Source organism: Mercenaria mercenaria, chromosome 8 (assembly GCF_021730395.1).
Source record: "Mercenaria mercenaria strain notata chromosome 8, MADL_Memer_1, whole genome shotgun sequence".
NCBI lineage: Eukaryota > Metazoa > Mollusca > Bivalvia > Venerida > Veneridae > Mercenaria > Mercenaria mercenaria.
In genome coordinates this window covers 65656908-65675318 of record NC_069368.1, presented here as the reverse complement: position 1 = coordinate 65675318, position 18411 = coordinate 65656908, and the positions used below count along the sequence as shown (strand labels likewise).

At 34.0% G+C, this 18411-nt stretch overlaps 1 long non-coding RNA gene across 2 annotated transcripts; it reads right to left on the bottom strand.

Annotated features, from left to right (window-relative positions):
- Positions 1–3734: 3734 nt before the first annotated feature.
- LOC123559682 (uncharacterized) lies at positions 3735–8487 on the bottom strand. 2 transcript variants are annotated; one of them, XR_008372127.1, is made up of 5 exons: positions 7918–8487; positions 6770–6888; positions 6106–6248; positions 5626–5722; positions 3735–5179 (listed from the first exon to the last, which is right to left on the bottom strand). It is a non-coding gene; the product is annotated as an uncharacterized LOC123559682 (long non-coding RNA). The 2 variants fall into 2 exon arrangements; XR_008372128.1 differs by having other exon boundaries at positions 6106–6243.
- Between the last annotated feature and the right edge of the window lie 9924 nt (positions 8488–18411).

Below are 18411 nucleotides of genomic sequence, written 5' to 3'. Positions count from 1 at the left end.
ATTGCATTATGTAGTGGTTCGCTACAAATTTCGTTCAAACTAATCCATTTTGGGTTAACATGGTCCCCGTCAAGGTGTGACTTGTATTGAATTGACTTATACTTCTCTCTTTTTTATATTCTTAACATTATTTTAGACATTATATATGCATTTAATATCACACCAGGCTATCTGGATAATATAGATACTGTTATTGTGCTCAATACAAGGAAAATACTTATCTCCGTTTTTTTCCATTTATACCAAATAAACAATTTGTAAACTGCTTCGTCATTTTTAGAGTTACATCTCCCTATTTATACAAGTATAAAAGTATAATACCTACCAAAATTCACGATAAGACGGATGATTTCGATTTTAGTATTGTACATGTTCCCCATTTGGATACGCCAGGCAAACGTACTATGTGATATAGTTTTCTGAATTAATTCGGTTTGCGAGACCGTGTAGTCGTGTTGAGGATTTCAATAAACGAAATAGATTTGTTTGTAACAAGCTTCTTCGTCAATGCAACCGTTTTCACAAAATCCTAAAGAGTTTGCTAAATTTTACTACAGTAATTCAGATTTGGTTCTAAAATTTAAGTTATTTAAAGACAAGTATGCGCAACTCCTTTTTATGAGGATGTTGTTTTCAAATATCGTAAAATAATGGTTTATCTCAATTTCCAAACCGTATTTTGTGATAGTATTTAACATTTTATAAAAACAGGTTATGAGCCAACCGTTTTGAGGAACACTGCATGTTTAGTCTCTAAAGGAAACTCAACAACAAGTTAGACAACAGAGTGTTAACACAATAACTTCCCGCTGAGATAGGCTATAACATAACTGACAAAATAGAGATTATATTAAGTAAAACATTTAAAAAGAGGTCATTCGAAGGTGTACGTATTCAACAAGTTGGTCTGAAGTCAGAGCACAAAGAACCTAACTTTTAAGGGAACGACTAAGCAAGCTGCATCCCATCGTCCGTTTTTGTAGGATTTGATATGCTTTAAGGACATGCATTTTTGGTTCTGACTGATTGATTTTTTTTATGAATTAACAAGTGCATCTTTGTGATTTACATAATATTTTCTGTTAAAAATGATTCATCTGGTGGTGGGATAACTTTTATTTACACTGTCTTATGACTTCTGTACTTTGGAGGGTAAGAGTGAGGAAGATACACAACCAGGTTAAGCTCCCCTGTGCTGTTTTTGCCACTAACCGTTCTAAGGTGGTACCCAGCTGTGTTTCTTTATTAGTTAATTTTGTCTACGTGTGTTTGTTTTGTGTAAGTGTGTGTTGGTCGTGTGCAGGTCAGCATGCTGTGATTTACGATTTGGGGACGGAAGTTGCGTTGTTCGGAACGATGCTTTCCCTGCTGGGTATTTATTTTCGTTCCTGTCTTTAATATAACTGAAATGTCACAGTTTAGGCAGTTTATTTTATATTTAATTTCTTAGTTTCAATACCTGTATTTTTTCGTTCGTTTGTTATTTTAGGTTTAGCTCCGCCTTTCAGCAGCAACTAACTTACATAATGACGTAAAGCTTACCGATGTTCCTGGATTCTGTACCAGTACAGATCTGCTCTCCGCAAATAACTGACAACTTCTTCTTTTTAATGAAAGGTGGAGGTCTAATTACTTCCGACACAATGTCCTTTATCAAATCATTATGGAAGACACAGGCTTGACTCGGATATCTTATTCGAGATACATAGATCTTTGCTCGTTGGCTTTATATAATATATTTTTCTGTATAAACCACCATTTTCTGAAAAAAAAAACCCACAGATAAAACAACAACAGGCTTCTTTACAGTCGGGTACCGATTTAAAGAATTTTTGAGTTTTTCGTTTTGCTTAACTTCTACAAAAAAAAATTATATCAATTTATTATGACACTGAAACATAAAATTTACGGTATATATTTCGCGTAAAAGTAAGCTGAAAATTTACTCCTTACAGTGTAGATAAATTATCGTTATATTGATAATAGTAGCTCCAACATTTTCTTACATATCTTTTAGACAGAATCAATGGTTGTGGTAACGTATTTGATTATAAGTGCCTCACGGGAAAGAAAATCTCACACACCGATAAGTAAAAAAAGAAACTGTATTCTTAAATATCAATGTGATATTAATTATGTTTCTAGAACAATTTCGTAATAATAGATTCAATAAAAAAAGGACAAATATCCATCATAGATGGCCACGTTTTAAAAACGCTGCCTCCCAAAACGTTAACCCAGCACACGACCAACACACACACACGCACGCACGCACGTACGCACGCACGCACACACTCAACACACACACGCACACACACACACGCGCATGAACATGCACACACACGTACACACACAGTAAGCAATAACATTAGGACAAAACGAACAAATAAAGGAACACAGCTGGGCACCATCTTGGAACGGTTAGTGGGAAAACCACTACCTGTCAGTTTAAACCGTTGTATGGTGCATCTAGCCTTACTCTTACCTCTACCATGTTCCAAACTCACAAGGCAGTCTAAATAAAAGTCATCCCGGCAGATGAAAACCTAATTTACGCAATGACAACAGAAGGCATGTTACTTAAACACATACAACGCTATTCTCTACCGATATAAGAACCTAACAGGCATGTATTTGTTGCCTTGACAGAAAACATAGCAACAAGTGAAACCTCCTTATCGACCCTACAAAACAGAACAGAAGACATAGGTCAAATTAGCTCAGTCCCAGTGGGGTTTAAGAACAACCTATCACAGAGTAAAAGGACTGAACACCAAACATACGGTGTGCCTGAAACAGCTGGGTCATAATCCCTTTTACTGAAACGTTCAATAATTTTACTTAATACAACTGGAAAATTGCCATGACCCAAAATCTTCCAAAGTTTGTAAACCACACCCAAATAAAAAAATCTGGTTTTGATACATCTTATCGCAAAAGTGTCTTTACATTACTATTATGTGTTTTACTGTTCGGAACCCCCATGACGGGTGGTTCGGTTCGGAGCCCGATTTGTAAACAAAACGACTCGTTCAGGTAACATTTTGGTACTGTGTTAATACTCGATGGAATTTCAGGAAATAAAGAAGAACGCCTTCTTCTTTAAAAGACCAACACTCGATGCTGGCACGAAGCCAGATCAATTTGAAACTTTGCAAAAAGTGCAGCAGCCTATTTTGTTTGGTCACAAAATGTTGTGCTAAGGCATGGGACATTTCACTTAAAGATAGACCAATTGATTTGCAAATCATCTTCATCTATAATTCGCTAATTTCTAAGCAGTCCCTCCAAGGTTTGGACTGATGAACTATTTTCTTCCGGATAACATCAGTGCTTCTCGCAGTGCCTTGCTGAAAACAAAAGCTCTGTGGTACGGAACACTTCTGGAAGATGCTCTGGCGCGGAGCAATTTTTCAACACCACGTTCTTTGAAGACCTGTCTAGTTTTTACCTAATACATGTCATTATTAGTTTTCAAAATCATGCGACTTGACGTAATATTACAAGTATTATGTCTGTTGTTTTTTATTTTTAGGTTTATGTTACGATGAGGAGATGAATGTCGTCAAAAAATCAATTCCTATGACACAGATGACTCAAAACTTAATAAACTAAACTTTTGCTAATTAAATGCACGATGAAAGGGCTTGGTTCACTTATAGGTTAAAATGGCACAACATCAAATGTTGTTGAAATATTATTATAATGAATGATCAACAACTCATGACAACAAATGCAAAATCTCATATTTTAATTCATTTGAAATTGTGCTGTTGCCATGGCAACCGATTGATTTTCTTTATGGAAACACGAAAATCTCTTATAACAATTACATCAGAACGTATAATTAACATTCAGATATGCTAAGATATAACCCTAAACAATGCCTATAATTTGAGGCAAAAAAATATATGGTTGCCATGGAAACGGAGATAAAAATGAGAATATTTGCTAGGTCTGTTTTTTATGGAATAAAACCAATTTAGGTCATTCTTTAAGAAAAATAACATATGTAATTTGTTTGTGAAGATCATTATTCATAAATAATACAATATATTTCTGTTGCTATGGTTACAATGGAGTTGCAGTATATGCTTCAATGAGACAACAATGACGTTTTTGCTAAGTTATTGTAGAACACTTTCAGCATTTACGATTACATGTAAAAATTTAAAAAATGCACCACTGAAAAGTGTTCTTCAAACAATGTTTTTTTTTCAAGACATAATATAGAACAACAGAAAAATGTTTCCATGGTTACGCAGTTAATTCCGTAAACATAATACTACATAATCTCATTTAACACACAGTAATAGTTTAAGAAAAATGCCTTATTAAATGTCTTGATCATATTAAAAGAGTTAGATAATACTAACGGCAATAATATATAATTAGGAATACAAAAACTAAATTGTTTCCACAATAATCCAATGTATGTTTCACAAATTATACATATATTGTGATTTCAAGACAGGTTAAATTAATTGTTCATGAAAAGGGAAAATAAACATGATACTGCTGACAGAAATGATTACATGCAGTTTGAATACAGCAGAAAATATTCGTAGATCTATATTATCCAACTGTCGTAATGAAAAAAAATGTACATTACTACCATATATGTTACAATTATTGTTGAAAAATTTTCCAGTGTTTTAGAGGAATTTCACATTTATACTGTGTTCAGCCTTACACGTATATAGTGAGTCAATATTTAACAAATGCATAGTACTGTTGACACCATAAAGTTGTTAATTCAATGTTTACATAAACTATATGTATCATTTGTTCTTTTTCAAATATATGGAATTTGGGTCTAGTACATCTTCAAAAAATCAAAAACACTTGCAAATTAATCAAAATTTCAGAGCTCTTTCTCTGTATTACTTTAAATGTTAAACACTTTTTTCCATTCATTCTTCGTTTTAAATGACTTGAATTATCAATTTTAATGGCTTTGGCACTGCTGGTTTTGAGCATACATTGCTGTTGCTGCAAAGGGGCGCTATTTTATTATACAGGTACCACTGTCGACTGGCATCCAGCTCAGGAATGGTAATACGGTTGGTGAATTTGCCTGTCATGCCAACCCCCTGCCTAAAAATATTAATCTCCGTCTCTGTGTTGAAGTTATAATCCTTCAAGAATACTATCTATACCAGGTCATGCAGACGACATTCTGTAATGATAAATGTATCAAATATTTAAGACAAAGAACACATAACCTTTTCATCAATCCTGAACAACAGCATTCCAAAAGACATCCCACACATAATTACATTAAATAACATTTTAGAATTTTATTACAGTAATAACTTCTTTTCATGAAAAAATTCAACCATCGCACATATTCTACATCAAGTATGGGCCATGATTTTGATCTCATTTTAACAAATAGTTCTTTAACCTGGTTAAGAAAAAACAGTTACTTTATTAGAATTATGTTATTTCTGATTAACTTGCTTGCAGTGAGCTAGACACTCTTTAACAACACAAACATAAACATAAACTGTGTTATTTTAATGTAAGTGGCCTCTTTACAGACATGATCTCTGCAGCAAGTTTTATCAATACTTGATTATTAATAAAAACATAATTGATTAAAGAGCCTCAAGCCAAATATACCTAAACATGTTCAGGACTGAATTCTGTATGCCGGGTCTCAATCAGGTTGTACTCCAAGTCATCATGTAGACCCATCATAACAAGCCACATTCCATAGCTAAAATAACGGGTATATTTAAACAATGAATTCTTAAACAAAAACTTCTAAGTAGCATTAGTGAGTCCTTAGAATATAACATAGCATCACTTTATTAAAACAAATAAATGCCAGCTACACAGTTTATTTTCTTACATACACACCTAAGTCTTAATACAGTATGTTGTGTAAGTATGCAATATTCAAATTGTAATTCAATGTTTATCAGTGGAGATATTATTTTTCATTTAGAAATTTTAGATACAATTATGCACATTATATCTATAAACTGGAAACTAGTGACTTTCCAAACTGAAGTGTATGAACACACTGTAAAATTAAATATTTCAACATCAAATTCTGTGTGCTTAATAAATATTTCTTTATTTATTGGGAATTCTTACCTTATTACAACACTTTTCTTATTTTGTCCACAATAATTGTCCATATGTAATGAAACATTCTTTTCTCCATAGCCATGATGCTTGAAGTGATGGTGGACCATAGATACCACACTGTTTGCTCCTCTTCCAACAGCAGTACTCTACTTTTCATACAAAAACAAGAACAGTTTATAAGAAATGTATTAAATTCTCATCAAAAATGGAGTGAATCAACACTGACCAAACAGTCCATCCTTTCTTATAGATATTGCTTAACATTAACTTGTATTTATCAAAATTTAATTGAATTCCAATTCACAGTGCTTATGATATAGCATCTTTATTATAAAGCAATGCAGTATTTTCAACCCAATTTCAGGGATTTACAGAAAGTTCAGTGAAAAAAAAAACCCATAGAAATTAGTAATATCAAGTCTTAACAAAACATAACTTCCTTTAGATAATTTTACTTGACAAAATTTCTGCAAAGGTGTCACTATAATTCCAATGTAAAATGTGCACTGCAGGCCTGAAGCTTTTATTCATAGGGTCATGATTTGTTTGAAGACTATGGAATTTAATTTAGTGATATATGGAATTTCATAGTTAAAATTGATATTGAAAAAGTGCATTTGAGGATACTGACACTGATATGAATGTAAACACTAACTTCAAAATCTTATACCTGCATGAGGATTCACAGAAATACAAGGACCCTACTTGCTGAGCATAGTATGGGGTCAATACTTGTTGAGCACTCAAAACTGCAGTGAACCTTTATATTTCTTACTGCTGGAGGTTATCCTGAAAAATATAAAAAAAGAATTTCACATTTATTTAGTAGCCTACCAGCATGCTGTCTACCAGTAATGGCAGTAGTGAGAATGAAAAAAGTAGTTTTTATTGTAATTTGCATGTAGATTTTTTAAGAAATTTTCAGGAGGTCTATTTTAGTTGCTATAATTACAACAAAAAGTGACAATTTAAAACACCACTTTTCCTGTGTTATTGTACTATAACTTTCAATTTTCATAGATTCCACTCTGCATAATGACCATGTAATTATTAAATTGTTCACATCTGTGACAGTTTAAACTGTTCACATCTGTGACAGTTTAAACAATGTACAATATCTTGTAATATTGGGCTATTCCAGAAAATATCCACCCCCTCCCTGTGGAAGCAGTTTTTTGGTACAACCTGAGAGGAGGGGAAGGGGGGTGGGGTGGTATTTGAAGGGATCCTATTGGGAGGAAGGGGAGGGGGGTATTTGAGGTAACCGGGGTGTGGAAGGGGGAGGGGGGATATTTTCTGAAATAACCCGAGAGGAGGGGAGGGGGGGAGGTATTTGGAGGGATCCTATTGGGAGGAAGGGGAGGGGGATATTTTCAGGTAACCGGGGTGTGGAAGGGGGAGAGGGGGGTAAAATGTCTCCAGGAGAGGTGGGGGGGGGGGGGGGGTAATTTTCTCCGAAAAAACTGCTTCCACAGTGGGGGGTGGATATTTTCTGGAATAGCCCATTCCTGTTCATCAGTTCATTTACCTCTTTACAAATTCTAAATAGAAAGTTTCATACAGAATGTAGGCCTACTTAACATAGTAGATGCCCGACTGTCTTGGCTACAAGTATATTCTGCCATCATGAAAACTTACAAATACACAGGAATGATATTTAAAGTAGATCTATTTGACAGCAGACAGTCGAATCGAAATGTCAACACTGCTATTTTTCGCTGCAAAGTTGTATCTTCGATAAGTCAACAAACGAAGCGGTCTGTCCATTTTGTTTTGCCTCCAATTACGAATAAATTTATAATGAAAATTAACACTTACCATAACAATTATTAAATCCGCCATGCACTTTAAATATCCGCGTATATTCAGAGCAATAACTGCATGTATTCTCTGACCCAGTTTCAGACATGTATCCACCGATAATGGCGTGTTGATTTCAAAGGGAAACTGTTCGCTAATTCACTCATTAGGTTTGTGATATTTCACTAAATGTTGAAACGTTTAAACTTAAAAATCTTCGTCCGATATTATTGATTTTAACACTAGCTCTAATGGCTGTTGCCTGAAAAACAAATTAATGAAAACAAATATCTAATTAAGTGACGTCAACTTCAACGTCATTTTACCGAAATCGAGGCTTGTGTAATTTCGGATAAAAATGTGTCTCTGAGACGGACGTTTTTTTCGTTTTTGAATATGGCGGCATTGCTCACCAGCGATGATTTTTGCACTTTTTGTTGGTTTTTCATGTACGAAGTAGTGGTTAAAATATTAAGACTGGTAAAGGATGCCGCCAAGGCGAAAATCATAAATAAAGTCTCAAATTTCATGGAAAATTCACATTTTTTTGGAAAGTGGGGCATGTTTGGAGTAATATATAAACACAACAACACATCTGGATCTGGATGAATACGTTGTAGGGCCTCTCGGCATAAGCACAACGGTGAAGAGGTGGGGGACGCCTAGTCCCACTTTAGGACAGCTGCTCGGAAGCTGTCTACTGTCTCTGTGCATGCAACACTATTATCCAATTTGTTCCAGTCAATGATTGTTTTTGGAAAGAAAGAGTTACTAAATTGAGATGTTCTGCACTGGATTTGTTTGAAGCACTTAGAATTGTTTATGGTATGATTTTCAACTAAATTATTACTAGTGAAGTCACTAAATGATTTTGGCTTAATATGTCTCTTGTTTGTACGGACTGGGGTCAAATAGTCGTGACACGGTAGGGCTGGCACCAGCCCCTCGACCACCTTGAAAAAGAACACCAGTCTGTTTGCCTTCCTTCTGTCCTGGAGCGGTTGGAGTTTCAGCTCTCGAAGCATGTTGGTGACACAACCTGTTGTTCTGGCGGTGTAGTCTCCTGTAATGAACCTGGCTGCTTGTCTCTGAACCTTTTCCAGCTGATCGATGTCCTTCTGGTAGTGAGGGTCCCATACAATACATTATTTTTCAAAGTTTATTACTTATATATGAAGCACTGTGTTTACTTGTTACGAACAGCATATGTATCAATGTAAAATAAGTAATGTATAATATGGCTAAATTCGGTGCCATTTACGTACATTAGTGAACCAAGCCCTTTAAGAAGACCTCCAAAACAGCTGTAACAGGGAGTGGGGGACGTACATGGTGGTCATATAATTTATCTTCACTCGGCTTTTGCTCTTACATGTTAATCGTTGTTTGTTAAAAAGTTATCGAAGGTACAGTGCCAGTTTATAGTGACGTAAAAATCGTAGCCGTGCATGAAAATGCAATTCCTGTATGATGATATTTATTGATTTGTACATGTACATAAATTTATATTCTAATTTAAGATTTTTATCTGCTACTTCTAAAACCTCCCATTGCAAAAATATTTACGTACAAGCAACATTTTGTTGTTTGATGTTGTATACACGATATTTTTTTATTTGATTGTTCTACCAAGAGGTCTTTTGTGAGGTTTTCAATCCAATATAAAGATTGGCAATTAGAAATATTTAAAAGTGATAAATATATAATACTGAATGTTATGTGATTCTCACCGATACTAGTGATAGCAACAAAAATATTATGCAGTTCTCTAGACTTTTCGTACATTTTTAATTCCTAATATTGAACCTAATATTGAACATCAGTTAACTACTGTCGCCTGGGGAAGCAGACATATAAAAAGTTTTGATGACACTAATCTGCAGCCGTTGTATGTTATGTTACTAGGTACCATATACAAAATTAAAAAGACAATTACGTATTCCTTATTTCCATCAAGAAAATTTGATTTCGATGAAGACCATTAAATTTAGTGATGCCCCTTTTTAACTTCGATTTTTTTAATGTTTTTTATTTAAAGTGAAATATATCTGTTACTGTTATAGCTTTTCACTTGAAACTTAAAATAGTTATTCACTATCAAAGTCCACACAACGAGAAACAATCCCAATAACTCTTATTTGAAATTTGACGCATTTATGCCCATATTTAACTTCGATTTTTTGTTACTTTTTTTTTATAAAGTCAAATATCTCTCATACTATGAAAGTTTTTGACTTGAAACTTAAAAAAATATTTTACTAATACACCAGGAGAAACAATTCCAATTTCTCTGATTGGATTTTGATACAGTTATGCCCCTTTTAGATTTATTAATTTTGTTAATGTTTTATAACGTTTTTACTGGAAAAGATCTAATTCAGAGTCAAGCACTGAGAAAAGTCGAGCGTGCTGTCTTAGGGACAGCTCAACAACATGTCTTAACTCTATCCTCATTTGTTTGAATCCGCCCGCTCAGCTCATTAGGGAGAGCTTTGGTCTACGGATCGCGGGATTGCGAGTTCGATTCATGTGGGGAAGTTGGCTTGCGGAGAACAGGTTTGTACTGACACAGAATCCAGGAACACTGGTTTGGTTAACTGCCCGCTGTTACATGACTGAATTAGTGTTGAAAAAAAAAACACGGCGTTAAACCCAAAACAAACAAACAAATTATGTTCTTTTATTTGATATCTGTCCATATTCGTGTCGATTGGAGCTCATGAATGAAATTTAAAACCAAACTGGCACTTATGATAAGTTTCACATAATACTTGTTCAAGTGTAAATGTGCGACGCACACGAACCATTACTCTATCCTACTTTTTGAGTTATGTCCCTTTAGTAAGTTTTACTGTCCAGGGCAATACACTACAACTGATGTAGGGAATTTACGCAGATAGAATACAATGACAGAGGACATTGAGATGAAGTGCAGAGTACAAGGACATAACTTTTACCACACTTGTTTAAGGTATTAGATCACTAATAGTAATGTTTACTAAATGGCCTTTGCTTGGTATATTCTAAAAGGTAACCATGTTTTGCACTATTTTGCAATTTTTAAACAACTTTTACCATGCCCTTTTTATAAATTTTGTATAACTTATGGTATCTCCTCAAGCTCAAGTAGAGACAAATTTCACAGTGATAGCCACTATCCAAAATGTTTGCAGAGAACTCATTTTAACATTTATTTTAATAAAAGAAACATCAAACTATTGGTAAACAATTATAAAACACAAAATAAAAACGTCAATATCATTTTTTTTCTATGGTGCCTCCAGTAAACGGATCTAATGAGACAGAATTCATACTTCAACATTGATAAAATAAGGTCGAATGCTGTATTTCTGTTTTGAATTTTGCTTACTCCATTTAAAAATAACCTTAGGGCAGACGTAAAACCTACCTAAATATCTTCCACAATATATAATCTAAGAGTGAAAGCAAAATAGAGAACTTTCACCGCGTGTAACTCAATATTTTTAAAGATGTGTAACTCTTCCCCTTCTGTTTAAGTAGTAAATTCACTTTGAACACCAAGAAATCGCTTATAAGATTCATCTTTTTCCATTTTTGTGCAATAAATCAATAAAAAGTCTTGAAAGAAGTAAACACTTACTAGAAAAAAGGAAAATAAGGAAAAAAGAATTGGGTCCCAGTAGGGCTTGAACCTATGCCCCCCTAAGAATTGCAGTAAAAGTAGGCTTATGGTACGAATTGAATACTCTTCAAAAAGGAGGTTTTCTATTAGTGATCCTTAATACCTTAAGGATATCTCCATATATAAATTTCTATTATATAGGGCGTAAGTCTGTAAATATACAGACTATATATAAGTTATATATACTTTAAAATAATTTTTTATTTTTTTGTACGTCAGTTTTGAAAAAAACAACAACAAACAAACGGGACGAATAATGGAATGCTATTATCCGTCCATCTGTCCGTCCTTCAACATTGTCTGTAAGTAACAAAGTGTAATTGGTGTAGCTTTCAAATTTGACATTTCGATTAAGAACCACTTTGGAAGGATCCTGTATGTTTTTGTGTTCCGTCGATCAAAGGTCAAACACTTGTTGACCTGGAGACTAAAAAAAGATTTTCACCGCATCGAGATAACGTGAATAGTGCAAGTTTTGGATGGCTGGTTTCAAGGTTAAGGTCACAATTAAAGGTCGAAGTTCATATTTATGATATGCACGATAATCTACAGCAAAAGTCCATTAATTATGATATAATCCGGTCTGGTAATGGATACGTTGGTGAAATAAATGCAAAGAAACGTCGGTATATTTGTGACACGTTTGACTTTCAATCTAGAGGTCCAGGGTTCAAATACCAGTCAAGCACTTGACCATTATGAGATGCTCTTTTGAGTAGACCACCTAGGTATGAGGTGTCCATTGGTTCTCCCAATGAAATAGTGCTACGTGTGTATTGATGTTGTACACTAAGTAATTAATGATTAAAAAAGAGCTAAGTTCAGTAAGCCAGAAATGTCTGTTTCTAAACGGAATGTCAAATTAAACTGTTCTGCAAGTTATGCTTTTGGCAGTTTAGTGGGCGCTTGAACCTTTTATCGATGTTTCAAGAAAGGAAGTAAGCTGTTTGAAGGTCACGAGCCTTTTAATTATTTTTTTTGTTGGATTTAACGTCGCACCGACATATGATAGGTCACGAGCCTTTTAATTTACTGGAAACAGGAAGAGGAAAATCTACTGGTGTTCAAGCTTTTAAACTGAGATATGGCTTCCAATTTTCCGGAATTTACTTTTCCACAGATTTTGATAACAAATAAACAGGATTCTTATTGGATATAATACTTAACAGAACACACAAAAGGCATTGATCACAAAAATAACTATATCAGTTTAAAAAAAAAGCATAATGATGGTTTATTGTTAATAATCTAATACCTCAGCTATACAACTAAAAGTATCATCGAAATAACTGTTGAAGTTCCGAACTCATCATAAAGGTTCATAAAGCAAAACAGCTTTAGAAAATTATATAAGGTGTGGTATAAATATTGAGAGATTCGGGAACATTAAATGTCAGGACATTTCCGGATGTTGTTCCTGGGCAACCCTTTGCACAATTGTCGATCTTACTGATTCTCTTTTCTGGATGAATATGACATTTAATGGTTGCGAACGGTATCGGACAATTCTAGTTGATTGAATTAACATCTTGTCAGCCAATAAAGATTTGAATTGTCGATTTATAATATAAATATAATATTTATTTATAATTTCAGAAAAAAAGAATTTCTTAAACAAGAGGGCCATGATGGCCATATATCGCTCACCTGAGTACCATTGCTCTAAATGATCAGATAAAGTTTTGACATAGATCACATATAATACACATAAAATATCATCAGGATAAACATTTTCTTGTAACAGTCCCTTTTGACCTATGGGTCACATACTAGTCAGGGCCAATCTCAATATTAAGTTTGAGGATCCTAGGCTCAAATGCTGCATTTTTGTACTAGCATGACTATTTCTTACCCTGCAATACTTAATGACAATAATGAAATTTCAAATGAGTCCTATAAATACTTACTGGATAAATCCATTTTTATTAAAATCAGGGCAGGTAATTAACAATATATTAGATAAGTATTTATATTGATAAACGTTCAATCAAAAGTTTTATCTAACATGACTATTTCTTACGTTCCAAATCAATCTCATTAGAAACTGCTCGGCATATTCAATTACATAAAAAATAAAGAGAGGTAATTTATTATAAATTCAGTCAATATGTATCTTCACTGATTATCCAAGTCAATCTGATGGCATAAATTAAATTTCAGATCAGTTTCTTCATTAGTTATTGAGATATACCCATTTTAAATTGAAATAAAGGGAGGTAAGTTGAGATGAAATCAATCCATAGTTATCTTTCCTGATTGTCTCAGTCCAACTAAGGACAATAATGAAATTTCAAATGAGTCCTATATAAATCCGTTTTGATAAGAAAATAGCTACTTTTGGCCATTTCTTGGGCCATAACTCTAGAACCCATTATGGGATATGGCCGGTTAATGAAAAGAATCAAGATCTTATGGTGACACACGTTTTATGCATGTTTGATAAAATTCAAATCATAAATGAAACTGCTATTGTGCAGATAAGGTCAAAATAGCTAACTCAGGTCCTACCAGGGGCCATAACTCTAGAACCCGTAATGGAATCTGGCCAGTTCAAGAAAGGAACCAAGATCTTATTGTGATACATGTTGTTTGCAAGTTTGGTTAAAATCAAATCATAAATTAAGCTGCTATTGTGCAGACAAGGTCAAAATAGCTATTTTTTGCCCTTTCAGGGGCCATAATTCTAGAACCCATATTGGAATCTGGCCAGTGCAAGAAAGGAACCAAGATCTTATGGTGATACAAAATGTGTGTAAGGTTTGTTAAAATAAAATCATAAATGAAACCACTATCGTGCAGACAAGAAATTGTTGACGCACGGACGCAAGAGGTAATGTGTTAAAATATTGCACCGCGCCAGAGCATATTTCAGAAGTGCTCCGGACCATAGCGCTTTTGTTTTCAGCAAGATACAGCGCGAATCACCGTTATTATATTGTCAGTTTATAATCTGGAGGGCTACATAGAAACTAATGAATTGTAGCTTGAAAATGATTTCCAAATCGTTTAGATCATTTTAAGAGAAATTCCACCGAGTATTAAGAAAATAACGATCAAAATATTGCCTGAAGCAAGCCGTTTTGTAATCAGACTCCGTACATTACCTTCTGGGTTCCTCACAGTGTTTAAACCAAATTTTAATTACGTTAATAAAATTTAGCATAGTATGTTCGTAATTTATAATAACGCTAGCCTTGTTAATAAAACACGATCATTTAAATGGTAACGTAACATGTGTAAGGCAACCTCCTTTTAAGTGTTTACTCTGTAGTTTAAAACAATATATCTCGTATTATAAACAATTTATTAACAAGAATACCGTATAAGTACTTTTTTTCTGCGGGAACTTTATTTCTGCGTTTTCTGCAGAAAACAACAAGACCGCAGATTTAAAATGCGCAGAAAATTTTATCCTGACATGCCGCGATACGATGATACAATCCGCCATTATAATCCGGTTAAGTGTAAAAAAAAACAAAGACAATTATCAAACAGGGAATGCCACGTACCAAACACGCAGCCTCCCCAAAACGAAACCCACTGCACGCAGACGCGTACACCACAAGCACACACACACACATACACGCGCACACACACAAAGTCAACACATAAGGACAAAACGAACAAACAAAGGAACACAGTGGGGCACCGCCTTGGAACGGTCAGTGGCAAAAACACCACTGGGGAGCTTAAACCGGTTTATGGTGCGCACCCAACCTCACTCTTACCCCCACCATGTTCCAAAGACACGGGACAGTGTAAATAAAAGTTATCCCCTCCAGGTGAATCTCTAACACACGTAATGGAAACAAAAAGGCATGGCATGTAAGACAATGTCCGATAGCGTTATCGGCTTTTGTCTCACATGTAGTAGAAGGCCGACGAAACAAGTTTAAATTATTTTAGTAGTAACGGTAATATAATAGAACTGTTTTAATATTGTTTTGCTGTTGAATAAACATAATAAAAACATCAAATTTGATTTGATTTTCGTTCACTATTGAACATTCAGCTGCAAGTTTTCAATTTTCTTAAATTATGTGACAAACACAATCCATTGTATCCTTTGTGTCTATTGTTAACCGATCCGTCTGGTGATGGTCATATTTACGTTATTTGTATGGGGCTTGAAAAAGGCGTGATTAACAAAAAATATCATACTGTTACAGTGCACAGATGAGAATGTTTGCAAAATACAGATTCAAGTATTTTTCGTGTCTGTTTGGCATGCCTGTATTCAAAAAATGACTGTTTTCTTGCGTTTTTATTTAACACTCAACATTATGTGATGATGACGATGCCACATTAGTATTCTTCAACTTTTATTTTCAATCCGGAAGCCAACATAACTGCCAAAATAACAACAAAATACGTACCTGTCTATTTGAAATTAATGAAACAACCGGTGAATACAGAACCGCAGAAATAAATCCCATCAACGTGAGAAGGAAGACACCGCAGAAATTTGGTACGCAGAAATTTAATACCACCTCATTTTTGAAAAAAATCGCAGAATATTAAGCCCGCAGAAATAAGTATTTATACGATATATTATATGATTTTATTCATATTTAGTGATATATTGTTTCCTGCAACGTTGTCTGTGGCATTGGTTAATTTATGCAAATTTGCTTTCCTAAACATTCATAGTGTAGAGTTATAATTTACCTCCAGGATAACAAAATACTATTTCAGAAAATAAGACCAATTTAAATTGATTTATACATTTATATTGATTTATAAACATAAGAATAATGCTAATAAAAGATCAGTGTTGCAGTTCGTTTTCCCAGTTTTTATTGTTTTATTGTTTTATCACCAAAACCGACCAAAATATGCATAATGGACAAAGATTTACAGGATTATCATTTCCGAGAACAAACGTTTGTCATGAAAGCTCTGAAATTATGTATGTATAGTTCAAAATGGTACTTTCATGGGAACAACTGTTGGTCTTGCCAAACGATTTTGTATAAATATATAGGAACATTGCATCATAGACGTTAACCTTTATCCTGCTCAATTTCTAAAATGGACTGGTCCCCCTTATTCAAAAGGGTGTTGTTTGAAAATTTAGTGACTGAATAGGGAACGCTACTTACCATGGCATTACACTTGCCGCCAAGGTAGTATCGCTAAAGGTTAATGGCACACAACAACCTTCTTTAGGTAAAAATATCTCTAATAATATTTGTTTCTGATGCAACGTAAATATTATCTACTTTTCATTTTAGGTAAACACGGAGATTGCTTTATCTGCGTGTTTAAGTTTAGCGCAAAGGTCTTATATTGTTGACGTTTTAATTCATATGTAAGTTTGTTACATTCATAATTAACAAAAAACATTATTTTATGTGTCTGGAAGTTGTTATAAGGTGTTTCATCCAATGTTTTAATGACCGATTATAATGTTATGAATGTGTATCACTGCTAACACTGTCGAATATATAAGCTGATGTGATAAAATTGATAAAGGAAAGTGCGCTGGTAAAATGTCTGTTTAATGTAATTTAATTTTCTAGTTATCCAATATTGTTCCTTTAAATCTATCTCTTTATGCCATAAGCGATACACAAAGTGCTAAAATGTATTCCTGTACCCGCCCAATTAGCTCTGTAGGGAGAGCTTTGGTCCACAGATCGTGGGGTCGCGAGTTCGATTCCCAGGCGGGGCGAATGTTCTACGTGACGATTTGATAAAATACATTGTGTCTGAAATCATTCGTCCTCCACCTCTGATCCATGTGGAGAAGGTGGCAGTTACTTGCGGAGAACAGGTAAGTACTGGTACAGAATCCAGGAACACTGGTTAGGTTAAATGTCCGCCGTTACAAGACTGAAATACTGTTGAAAAAATAGCGTTAAAACCAAAACAAGCAAATAAACAAACAAACAAACAAATGTTTTCCTACATTTTTTTGGTGAATAGTTCAATTGGTATAGTCTGGGTTTTGATAACATGCATAATTATAACTTTCTCTTATACAAGCACAGGTATTGCAAAAAAAGTTGTCATTTAAAAAATGTTAACACATTGTTCTAACTGAAATTAACAATAATCTCTTAGTATAAGGAAAATGCAAACATTCATTGAAAACTCGCACTTAAATAACAACACAAATTGAATACAAATTTGAAAATGTTTATAGATCTGTTAGTTGCAGGCAAAACATTAAATACATGTCAGTTATAAGCATGCTATATTTAACTTTAAAGGAAAAGGTTAGATGAGCGTTTCTCTCTTTTGTAAATTTGGTTCGTATATTTATGTTTGCACTTAAAATTTCCTCGCTATTGCAGTGTGTTAAATTATGATTTAGAAATTGTAATGACTATCACCTAAAAAAAGTACTGCCATCGGTAAAATAGAGTATTCCATCGATTTCATTGGAACGTTAAATGCTTTTGTAACCTTTATACATAACATACCTTATACAAGCTAAAATAAATAATGTTGATAACTTATATTGTAAGTTATTACGGTAGTACCCAAAGAGCTGAGGGCAATTCTGAAAGAAGGAATAAAACGGCCATTATGACATATAATGCATGTTGCTTACTAACATATAGATCCTCTGCAAGGTCATTTTTCTCGTTTTTACCTATAGTGAAAAGCAAAATACCGGTATCCTTATGTTGTGTTCAAAGGAGACAATTAGAATACATTTTATCATATGTATTGATTGTGTAGGGTTTGAATAAATCCACTTGAATTATACCCACTTTAATTAAGAAACTTGATATTTTTGGTTACATTATTTCTTTTGTGAACACAAGGGGCATTCTGAGAGTCTTGGTACTTGTAACGCATAAGGAAAACATCGTATATAAAGTAAATATTGACTAGTT